This window comes from Crocodylus porosus, unplaced genomic scaffold, assembly GCF_001723895.1.
Source record: "Crocodylus porosus isolate Cpor-Errol unplaced genomic scaffold, CroPor_comp1, whole genome shotgun sequence".
In the NCBI taxonomy this organism is placed as follows: domain Eukaryota; kingdom Metazoa; phylum Chordata; order Crocodylia; family Crocodylidae; genus Crocodylus; species Crocodylus porosus.
This window is the reverse complement of record NW_017728907.1, coordinates 3889960-3902037: the sequence shown is the minus strand read 5'-3', so window position 1 is coordinate 3902037 and position 12078 is coordinate 3889960.

The following is a 12078-nucleotide window of genomic DNA, read 5'->3' as shown; positions in this document are numbered from 1 at the left end:
ATCAAACAAAACATTTTGTGCACTCCAAAACTATTTTTTTAATTAAACATAGGTATATTTCAAAACATCTTACTTAAAAAATTAAAGGTGAATTGTTTTGTTCAAAAATGTTGAAACAAAACATCTCAACTTTTTAAAAACTTTTGTCCAGGTTTGATTTTCAAAAAGAATTTGACAAATATGACATAAATGCATCGATTTTTCCCCCTCAACTTGAATATGTATTATGTGACAGGCATAATGAATGCTTTTCTGTACCCCAAAATTTCCCCAGTTCCCACAGTTCCATCTGTGCTGGCTCCAGCAGTTAAAAAAAAAGCTGTCTTGTGCTGACCCCAGCAATATAAAAAACTACCCTGGCAAGCAACTATGGGCTACATGTCCTCAGAAGCTTCTGAGGCCCGGCCACTTGGTATCCGGGGGACACTATTCCTTGTGCCAACTAGACTGCTGAAACAGCCCTAAGCTGAGTGGCCCCTGCACCCTGTACCCACTGCAGCAGTCTGGCAGTGGGGGCTGCTGTCTAGCTGTGCCCTACTGCCACCTGCAACAGCATTCACCCCCATGGACCCATGACCCCAAAGCTGCTCCCCTGCCAGACCTGGATGGGGTGCCCCTGCTCTGCCATCTGGGCAGGTGTCACCCAGAAGATGTGCTTCTTGCGGTGGCCTGCTTTAAACTGCCAAACTATGTCCTCTTGGCCCCAAATGGCCAAGAGGTCTGCCACCTTGTCTGCCCTCCAGCTGAGTCCCTGGTGCTGGCCCTAGAAAGGCTCATCTGCATGGGTCTCACCACTTGCCTCACCAGCAGAGATCCTGGTGTTTCCTGTTTATGAATTGCAAATTCTCTGATAAGAACCCCAAATTCTCTCATTAAAATACCCAAAAGAGTGTTCTTCCACTCTTAAAATGAAACACCACTATATAGAGAGAGGATAATGTTTTATTGATATATTCAGGCAACGTTGGGCAATGTTTTATTGATATATTTACAAGTGTAAAGCAATTTAGAGGGGGTATTGGGGGAGTTTGTGGGTGGGTGTGGGGTTTCTGGGGTGAGGTTTGGGGGGGTATGGAGCTTGTGTGGGGGTTTGGGGTTTCTGGCTGGGTATGTGAGTGAGGGGATGTGGGTGTTGTGGGTGGATTGTGAGGTGTAGTGGGGTTGTGGGAGGGGGCTGCTCAGGAAGGATGAGTTACCTGCCCCACACACACAGAGTACATTGACTCCGCCTCCCACAGGGCCCAAATTCTCCCCCTCATACATCCCCACCAGGCCCCAGCCCCCCCCCGCCAAGCCCCAGCCTCCACACAGGGCCCGCAGCTCACCCCCTCAGCAGCAGCAGCCATGGGGTGCTCAGGGCCTGCTGCTGCCAGCTGCCCTACGGCGCGGCACAGCCCCAATGGCCTCAGAGCCAGCCCATGAGGTTTCAGGTGGCACCAGGATCACTCAGGCTGTCACCCAGGGCCTGGTGCTGCTCACAGGGACTTCATGCCAAAATATACAGTGCGGGGAACCTTTTTTTGGTCTCAGCATACCAGTTTGAGATGCCACAAAGAGGCACATGTGCACCCATCTGGACACACCCAAATAGTCCATCCACTGACATAGGGAAAGGTACCACCCAATACCTTCTACACACTGGGTATATCTACATGTGCAATTAGCACATGGCAACAAACTCAAGCACAGCTTGTGCCAGAGTTCATTGCTCCCTGGCACGGCATTTATATGTGCTCCTGGTACTGTAGCATACTGAGCTGGGTAGAGCAGCCCCAGTTGGCAGGGGGCCAATAGGGTCAGCCTGCCAGCCTGGGCCTGCTCCGCCCCAGATCAACATGCTGCAGAGGGCAAGGCTGTGGCACAAGGGTGCTACACTGAGGGGCTAGCCGACAGCCCCTGCACTGTAGCTCCTTCGTGCCCCAGCCAGCCCTGGTCACCATCTATACATGTGTTTTGGCTCAGGTAACTACTCCACTGTAGGATAGTACTTGTCCCAGACAGTACTATCCTACAGCACAGTTAATTAATTTCCTGAGCCCTAATATGGCTGGCATGTGTAGACAGTGATACTTTACTGCTGAGATAACTAGCTAATTAGCAAAACACATGTAGATGCACCCACTGTTGACCCAAAGAGAACATAATCATTCTTATGAAGCAAGATTAAAGAGACTTTTTCTACCAAGAGAAGTATTAAAAAGCTCAGAAGAATAAAAGAGAAGAAAAGGATAAGGAGAAAAAAATATTCATGCAACTAAGGAAAAGAATGGTGAGGGTCAGTGGTGAACTAGGGAACTGTATCAGTCTGTAAGATGTATGCTGTTTAAATCAGAACACAAATGGGTTGAAGTTCAGAAATTCTTTCAGTTGCAGACCTAGGCAGCCAGATGAATGCTAAACAGCTGATTATGGAAGGAAATGATGGTTTTACACCTTCCAAGAAGCAGTATCATTTCTCATTAGGAAATCTGAACAAGCAAGGTATCAGTTGCCTGCATATAGCATTAAACCCTCAATTTGAGGTAGTGGTTTGCAAAGTCTATTGTTAGCCTATGCAAAAGAAAATTAAGGGGGCCATGACAGCTTGAAAATCAGGCTTCTGTCTAGAAGCCAAAGGAGATCTATTCAGGTACAAGGCTCCACCTATGTGGTATGATTTCTAGGACTAGAGCCTGCTTGCTTAGCTGTTCATGGAAGCACTAATGCTGACTGGACCCAAAGTGATGCCAAATGTACAAAGTACATAAACCAGAAAAAGAAACACACATTGTATCAGGTTCTGCCTTCTTGGAAAACGTTTACAATCATCAAGGAGTCTGTAACCCTCATTTGCAATTTTTTTATACGACTTTTACAGATTTTTTAAAGAATTTGAAAGGATAGTAGTATTTAAAGAGCCTCTACCAGAAACTTGATTTCTAGTCATTTTTTTTTAAAAAATCCATTTAATAGCAAACCATTAAGGCCAAATCTGATTCAATCCAAAAAGTTGTCTAAGAACCCCTAAACAAAGACTAGCTAAACGAAGACATGCACACACACACACACACACACATACACACACTCCAAATAGTAGGAAAGAAGTGTTTATATCATTTTGCCTTTTTTTTACCTAATCTTTCTTCCAAGAACTATTTTCTCATAGTGAAGATTACATTACATTACATTTTAATTTAAAGAGACATACTTTAATAGTAATAAGCCATACCAGAGTGTGCACCAGTAAACGTATTGGGAAGCCTTTCAGGTGACTGAAGGCACTTGGTCTTCAGCACGTTTCTTTGCATTGTACCCAGGACATGTACCAACACCTGACAAACCTACATTTCTGTGTGCCTGATTAGTACTGCATATTTCCCTCAAGTTGAAGGAAACTGCATACCGTCATTCCTGTGGTGGTTACAACACATAATTTGATACAGCTAGGGAGTGTTGAAAAGGTAATTCAGTTATAATGTAATCATCCTGTTGTCTGAGGCTATAACATTTAACTTTTTTTGGTTGTGGTAGAGCCACGATGCTTAGCATAAAAAGACGGTATGTTCAGGAGGTCTCTAAGCCATCTTTAACTATGTATCTGTAATTAATTGGAGGCGCAGTTCAGTGTCCTATCATTTCTCACACCATCCATTTTAGGTATCTAACTTCTGATGTGTAGGTACATCCAGCATTTTGTTATTTAGCACTCTCAGGCACAAAGTTATATTCCTTTCCTGTTGTAATTAATATTTGCAGGAGCAAAACTAGGATATTTGTTCTAAAAGTATATCTTAGAATAAAAAGTGCATTGTGAAAGATTTTATATAAGCTCATTTTTTTAAAAAAATGCTCTTTATATAACTCATTACTACTGCTACAGGTAGGAAGTGACATTTTAATACAGATGAAATATTAGGGTTGGATGCTGTGTATTTACAGCTACATTCACTTTCTTTGAGATACAAAAACAGAGTTTTGTGGAAAGAAAGTGCACTGAAAATGAGAGAGAATAATTATTGACCTGTGTAGGTAAACTCATGGAAACATGGTGGGACAATACTACCCAGTAGTACTGCGTAGTATTCAGGTAAAGAATGCTCTTAATATTCTTGAGAATTCATCATCTAGTATTACTGGTACTGGATTGATGACGTCTTTCTTTTCTGTATGCAAAATATGCAGTACTAATTGTATTCATGACATGACACATTAATAGCATTTTTTTTGGCTGATGGACTGAAAACAAGAACCCTGACTTATATGATTACTCAGTTAAATAATAATTTGATGCTTAACTCATTATGGAATATGGTGTGTAAAAGACCCTGCAGTATATCTAGTCTGGAATTTTAGGTTTCTACAGAATTCTCTGTGATTTGTTTATGATGTAGTGATGATTGACTCTGTCAGTTACTAATAAATGGTAAATAAAAAAGTAACCTGTGATATTAAAGTACTACATTAGCTACATTGTGATTAAATTACAGTAACACCACCAGCTATAAACCTTTATAGAATCTTCTCAACCATGCAGTAATTCTCCTAACTATACTATTATGTAGAGCACAAATATTTCTTTGTAAGTCCAAAGCAATACATCAGGGAAGCATTTACTGCTAAAGCTAGATTGAGAGTAAATGCATCTTGGGTTGCTATGAATAAAAGCTCTAGCTTCTCATTACTTTATGACAAGACACAGAAATTCACTTTACTTTTCATTTAAGCTTTTCTGCTCCAGTTTATAGATGTATGCCTTCACGCTTTTATTCCCTTCTCGCTTCAGCCGTACGTAATAAATGATTATAAATTTTCACATTTGACCACCTCTCTGCTAGTCTCATGCTTAATGCACAAAGTTAGGAAGCTGCAGGTAAAAATTTCACAAACACTTTTATTTATGATGTTGTCCTTGGTAACGGAAATTTCAATGTACTGAAATGAAAAGTATGATTAAAGGGATACGACGTCCTGACAAGGATAGTAGAGGGCAGCCTTCTATTTCCCACTGAAAATATATAATACTTTTTTGACATCAATTTCATAGAGAATAGACATGGGCTAGTCATGAAAAAAAGACACAAACACATTTCTAACTTCAACGTTGTTTTGCCTTCTTAAATGAAACTTCTTCCAGGAGCTAATAAGCTTGTAAGTTAAAAATGATATAGTCAGAATTGAAATTTCTAATAAGGGAGAAGAGAAATAATGTAGAATAATCCAGGGACAAATGATCTAGGACCTAGCTGATCACTGTCTGCAAAATTAATTTTTTTTTTTAAATCCCTTCAAAGAAGTGTCCCCTTCCTATCATGTACTGTTGTTATTCTTCCTGTCACATTATCACTATCATGAGAATTTCTGCATGGGATATTGGTCTAATTTAGATTTTTAAATTCCTTGTTGCAGAATTGTATTGCTGTGTGTATCTCTAACAACCTAGGAACACCCATAGTAAAGTAAAAAAAACAGAAAATTACAGCGAATAATTCATTTTGAATGAAACCTGCTTATACTCTGTCCATAAAAAACATGTTAAAGACATAAATATGTTGGTGGGGGGAGAGAATGGAACATTAAGAAGTTATTTCTACATTAGAAATGTTATCTACAGTCACAAATAAGGAACTTAAACTTTCCTTTTGATGTTTTAAATAAATAACCATACACCTAGTATTTTACTCTCTATACATAAAATGGTAGCTCATTGATATCTATCTATTATAGATGATTTTATCACATTAAAAAAAAAGTCAGCTATCCATAGAATTACAAACTATGCCTTCTACCAAAATATCCTAATTCTATACATTGTAATTTTCATACAGAGTGAACCCCATATGTACAGGATTTTTCACATGCATGGAAATACTAACTCTCCAAACAACTGCAAACAAAATATATTTCCATGAGAAACGTAAAGAACACAGGAAAGACAACATAACTTCATAAGGAGTCAAAGCAACAATGTATTTTTTATGACACAACATACTATGTTGTTCATTAATGCCCCATAGTTATTGTACATTAGTTTAGTACTTCCTTAATGAAGTACTATCTGAATGTGCAGTAACTACATATACTTCACAGTAGCAATGGCGCAGTTTTTTGTGACAGTTGCTGCACAGTAGCCTAATAAAACTGTACAGTAGCTTATTAGCACAGTTTTTGATCGGCATGCTACTGCACAGCGTTATTAGGCTACTGTGGAATAAGCATCTCGTACAGATGTGCCCACTGATTATAATGCCATTAAATAAACTAGCAAATGAACAATTATTTTTGCACTTAAATAATGAGAAATACAAGCTCTTCAGCTGCAGGCTTCTACTCCTGGGGCTTTCACCCTAGTGCAATCTAAAAGAAGAATTAGATGTACAAGTAAATGAAATACAGGATATTTTATCCCCCTAAGCTACTACTTCAAATACAGTCCTGACAAGTAGTGACTGAAAGTTGTTACTGATCATTGTTCAGTAGCCTCACCAAATAAATGGTTGGTTTGCGTCCAGTCCCCAGTGGACATGTGTATGCACAACAGTTCACACCTTCTATTAGGGTATTGGGCGACATGCTCAACAGAGAAAGACCAGTGACCAAACTACCATTTTGGATGCCTCCTCTAGGACTGAGCACACAGCAACAGACCAGTATCAGGTGTCTGGCAGTACTTGTAATCATGTTGTACCAGCTCTTTAGTTTTTTAAAAAAGAAAAGGTCTGGTACCTTCAGCATCTTTCCTGCACCATACCTTCATGTTAAAAAAGGTGTACTTGCAAAATCCATGAATACAGTGGGCATGTCTATATGTTTATTAATGCAACCTAGATACTGAACATTTAGTTTAGTACTTCCTTAATGAAGTGCTAATTGAATGCGTAGTAACTAGAGTCACTGCACAGTAGTGCGGGCGCATGATTATTTCGTGACGCTTACTGTGAATTAGCCTAATAACACTACTCAGTAGGCTATTAGCACGGTTTTTAACCGCCACACTACTGCACAGTGTTATTAGGCTAAAGTGCAGTAAGCATCTCATACAGACGCGCCCAGGATCTACTAGTCCTGGATTATGATGGGAGAAAAAAGATATTTTAAAGGTGGTCAAAAGAACTTTCTATACTACAGATGTCCTAAGTCATTACATTGTTAAGAAAATATTTCACTGATGTACACACTGAAAAATTTTCAGTCTGTGCTTGTACTTCCACACCATTGCAACTTTCCTTACTAAAAGGAGCTGCAAATACTTTGTGACAGATTCCATTTGTTGGTTAGCTATCACAGAACACTGAAAAACATATTATGTCTCATGTCAGTTATAAAAATAACACCACAAATTATAACTAAAACAAAATTACATGGCAATTATAATTTGAATGTCTGTTTTAATCCATTTCAGATTTACTGTTACTCTGCACTCTTTTACACCTAAAAAAAATTATATCTTACTACACAATTACAAGCTACTGTGGTCATTTAAATTACTCCCTTCATAATCAGTGCTATTATAATACCAGCAATCTACATTGCTGAGCACTCTGCATAGTGTCCCTACCATAAGCTTGTTTTATTCTAAATACATCTAATATCTGCAGCCTGAAATTTGACAAGAAATGCATAGAGTAGACATGTGGTATCAATTATGGAAACTGAAAGCATACAGGCTAAAAGTACCACAACAGAGCTCACACTTTCTTTTAACTCACTAATGTCTCTGACCCCTTTATACAAAAGCACTTTAATCAACATTATATATATTATATTTTAGCCTCACCATTTAACAAGCTGTAAAAAATGTTTGGCTATCAATTATACACATCAAGTTGATGTGCTGCAGAACTGAGGGTCATTTAAGCTTACAATTATAGCTGAAAGAGTTTAGAGAAACCTACATGGGGAATAAACTAGCTTTTTCCTTTTTTAAAGCTTGCAAGCAAAAGGACAGCTTAATTAAACCCAATGGAGAGCATCTTTTCAGCCTTCCTGACACTCAGGAAAAAAGCATGGACATTTGATCTTTCAGGGTTCAAAGAACACTCCCTTTGTGTCTCTGATTCTCTTAGATGTTCAAGCCTTGGCCATGTATACCTACAAACACCAATAACAAAAATGTCACAATCCAAGTGATCATGTTAGATAAATTTGGTTCTGATGTCACTTTAGGGCCTAATCCAGTGCTGGAACAATGACCTAAGCCTGGATCTGGCTACCAATGGCTGGTATGAGATATGGGTCAATGCACACAAGTGCTCTATTTATAATCATAAAAAAGAGATAATGTATAGGATGCTAAACCACTGCTTTACTTCCTTTCCATCTTACAGGGAAATTGATGATCCATGTTCTTCAGAACAATAGGGAGAGATTGTGGCCAATTAGGAATGGGAAGTTTGTTCTGACCACAGGCCTCATGCAATGCCAAGTTCCCTTGAAATAAGATTTAATTCCAGTTCTGCTGAAACAGTTTGAACAGGATGCTGTATCTCCTCTGCTTCATATCATCCCAATTTTAAGCCAAGCTTTGTAACTAATAATCACCACAATTTAGAAATCAGTCCAAACTATCAAACTTCAGGGGCCAGCACTGAGATCAGACCTTGTTTCTTCACTAGAACCATTCTGACTGCAACTTTGGAACCTCTCTTTAGTATTTCAGTTTAAATCCCAGCCTTGACCTTTATGTTTTCTTTATGTACTGTAACTTGGACACCAGAGTAATTCTGGTACTGGGCCTTTGACATCCTTACCTGACAAATGCCACTGTAATCAAGATGCCTCATTCTGTGTCTGCATTATCTATTTAACTGAGGACTTTGGGTTGCATGTAACCATGCTGTCCTGTTGTTGCCTGCTCCCTCCCCCTGGCCCAGACTTGTACCTCTCTTGTCATAATAAATTGTAACGTAGGGGTGGAGGACAAATTACCCACTGATGTCTTCCTTAACATTATTTTATGGTTTTAGAAGCTCCCATGCTGGAAGCAGGTTTGATGTTTTCAGCTAGTTTGATAGATCAGTGGCATGGTATTTAACTTGCTCTTTGAGACAGACCTATTTGGCAAATAGAAGTGAGCCTGGAAGATCTTGTTCATCAGAATACAGCACTGAATACATTACTACTTCCAGTCTAAGCAGTCATTAGTGCAACATACACTACAATTCATACAGCACATATAGATTTTTTATTAAAAAATAAAGACTACCACATATTACTTCATCAACATAAATAAAATAATTACAGTACCCAGCAGCCATTTGGGAAGTTAACTCTTTTTCTTATGTGTTAGCTTCACTATGCCATAAGCATCTTAGAAAATATTGGATATGTAAAATATTGCTCATTTAGTTTCCAATTTCAAAATAATCAAAAGACAAGTAACTGTCTTTACTCTTCTACTGCTGCACCTTTGCTCCATGAGTCTCAAAATACCTTAGAAAACATTCATTAATGAAATCTCGTTATGCCCCAGTGAGGTAGGTTCAGCTTGGGTGCACCACTGAGCCTCAGTTTCCCCTCATGCACCACACTGTACATGTTTTGACTAACATCTTTCTCTCAAGGTCTGCTCTATTATGCCAAATCAGGAAAACAGATAGCTTGCTTGGCGTACTTAAAGCACAGTCAGTTCTCACACTGGTCAGCAGGGTTTCACAGGTCACCCTCCACTGTCTGTCCTAGGCCAGACACTGTCAATTCTTTTAAGTCTTTGAAGAGTCTCTTGGCAGTTCCTGCTCTCCATATGCCCCCTAGGTTTTCTGCCTGGCTGGTGCAGAGATCCCTATCCCAGATACTTGCCTAATCCCCAACTGCTGCTTCCAAACTGCATTTTGCTAATATTAATCCTAACCAGGTTGCATGCCCCATCCACCCCTCTTCTGCTGGGGGCTTTACTGGCCATACCCATGCCTTTAGGGCAAACCAGAAACAGGTGGAGCCATGTCCTAGTTTCCATAAAAAGGAGTAACCTCAGCCTGTGACAGTTTATGGGCGGGATACAGGGAACAGGAGAATATGTGGCCACTCCAATCTCACTGAAGAAGTCAGTAGTAGTAAAGCTGGTTTCCTGGTTCTTTATTTGAAGCCCTTCCCTGCCTAATGAGGGAGAATCACTGCCCTTGTGAGAAATTAAATACTCAACTGCATTTTAATCTGGAGAAATAAGAGAACACAAGCTCAAGATATGTAATCTCTTGCTCCTTTCTCTGTGATTCTTAACCAAATTGAGCATATGTCTGAATTATTAGAAATGCATTGATCTGACTTCAACCTGAAGTTACCAAGGTTTTATAAGACTGCAGTAAAGCTTTCTTTGCATTAACCAGCCAAGCACATAAACATTTTAATGAACTGTTTTTACATGGTTCATTGAGTAGCTCCTAGTCTCCTATAATACAAATCACTTCTATGTCACATTCAGCTTTCTCATACAGCCTTTACTTCTCAGTTTTCAAAATGCAAATTGAATAGCATTTCTATGGAAGTTTGGCAATTATTAGGTTATTTCCTAATATTGAAAATTACTTTGCAGTCAGTTTTAACAATTTAAATCATTGTACCTTACACTGATAATTTCCAGTATCCTCACACAATGCAACAATATGTTTAGAAAAGCAAGCCAAATTATCATCATGAAAACTACTATAGACCAGTAACAAAAAAGCCTTTTTTATGTTAGTTACCATGTTACACCAAGAAGATTTTAAACAATGAACAACAGTGTTGCAATGGAGTGTTGGGGGAGCTAAATCATCATGAATCATAAATAGCTTCTCTCCCCAAACAGGTATTTATTTTATATTGACCTAAAGGCTAAAATGAATTATTGAAATCAACATGAATGCAGATCGATTCTCATTGGAATAATTAAATGGCAATAATGACAAGCATTTTGGTGTATTCTAGTCAACCTTTAAAAAGCAACATGAAAAACATCAAATATTTAGTGTTATGTTTCAAAATAAGCTTTATGACACATTATGTATTTTTAAGATTAAAGATTAGTTCTAACACATGATTTAATAATGAATGCAAATTATATATGAATATTTAACAAACCATATCACGTTTTATGTCTTAACATATCCTCTGCCATTACTATGACTGAATAAGAAATGGCTGCTTGATGTATTGTCCTGCTGTCTTAGGCCCTGGCGTTTTCACCTTGATATGGCCTTTAAAATAAATTAATTTGTTAACATATAAGAATTCAGTGTAACAGTTGACATAAAACATTTATTAGTCTGTTTATGATCTAACCAGCCATGCACTAATCAGATAATATTTATTTTAAAAATATTTATTTGGTCAATTGTTCCATGAAAAAGATTTGGAAATGTTTATTTCCAAGTTGAGCTTGGGTTTAAATGGTACTAATGGCACCATAAAGATGTTATATAGTGTTAATATAACCTGAGTATTAAAAACATAATGAATTTGCTATTTATGAACCATTAAGTTTTACCTCGCCCCTAGAATAAACTTAATACCATTACAGACCTATTAATAATTTTTCTCTCTCTTTTTCCTCTCTTTATCCCATCCCTCCCTTTCTTTCTGGTAACACACTACTAGATTTCTAAGTGTGTGTATAAACTTAAAAAAACCCCTCAATTATTTGTTTTATTATAGGATATATTTCTTTATTTTGTTTACTTAAATAAAAGGATAAGCAACTGCAGAAGTAGAAAGACTGTTCTTTTTACCAAGTCTTTATTGCTATTAGCTTTTTATGTTCCATTCAGCCCCCTAAAAATAATGTTAATTCTATTGATCTTTGAGGAAATATAACCTTCCTACCCTTAGAACTTAGTTGAATTCATATGGCTTGATTCAGACCTACCATTAGAAGATACAGTACTTACACAGAGCTGTAACTATTGCACTAGTTCGCAGAAACCTCAGCAAGTTTATTTAAAGTAAAAAAAAAATGTTGTTTCTGAGGTGTGTTTATATGGCCTGATCCAAACAGATCGTTTGGAAGCTTTAGACAAGGCTTGGAGAACGTAATAATTTAACTGGACTTTTCTATGCAGAGTGCAATCTTCTACAATCCATGTTTCATTGTCCAGATTTTTTAAAGGAATACATTTAAAACAGGAT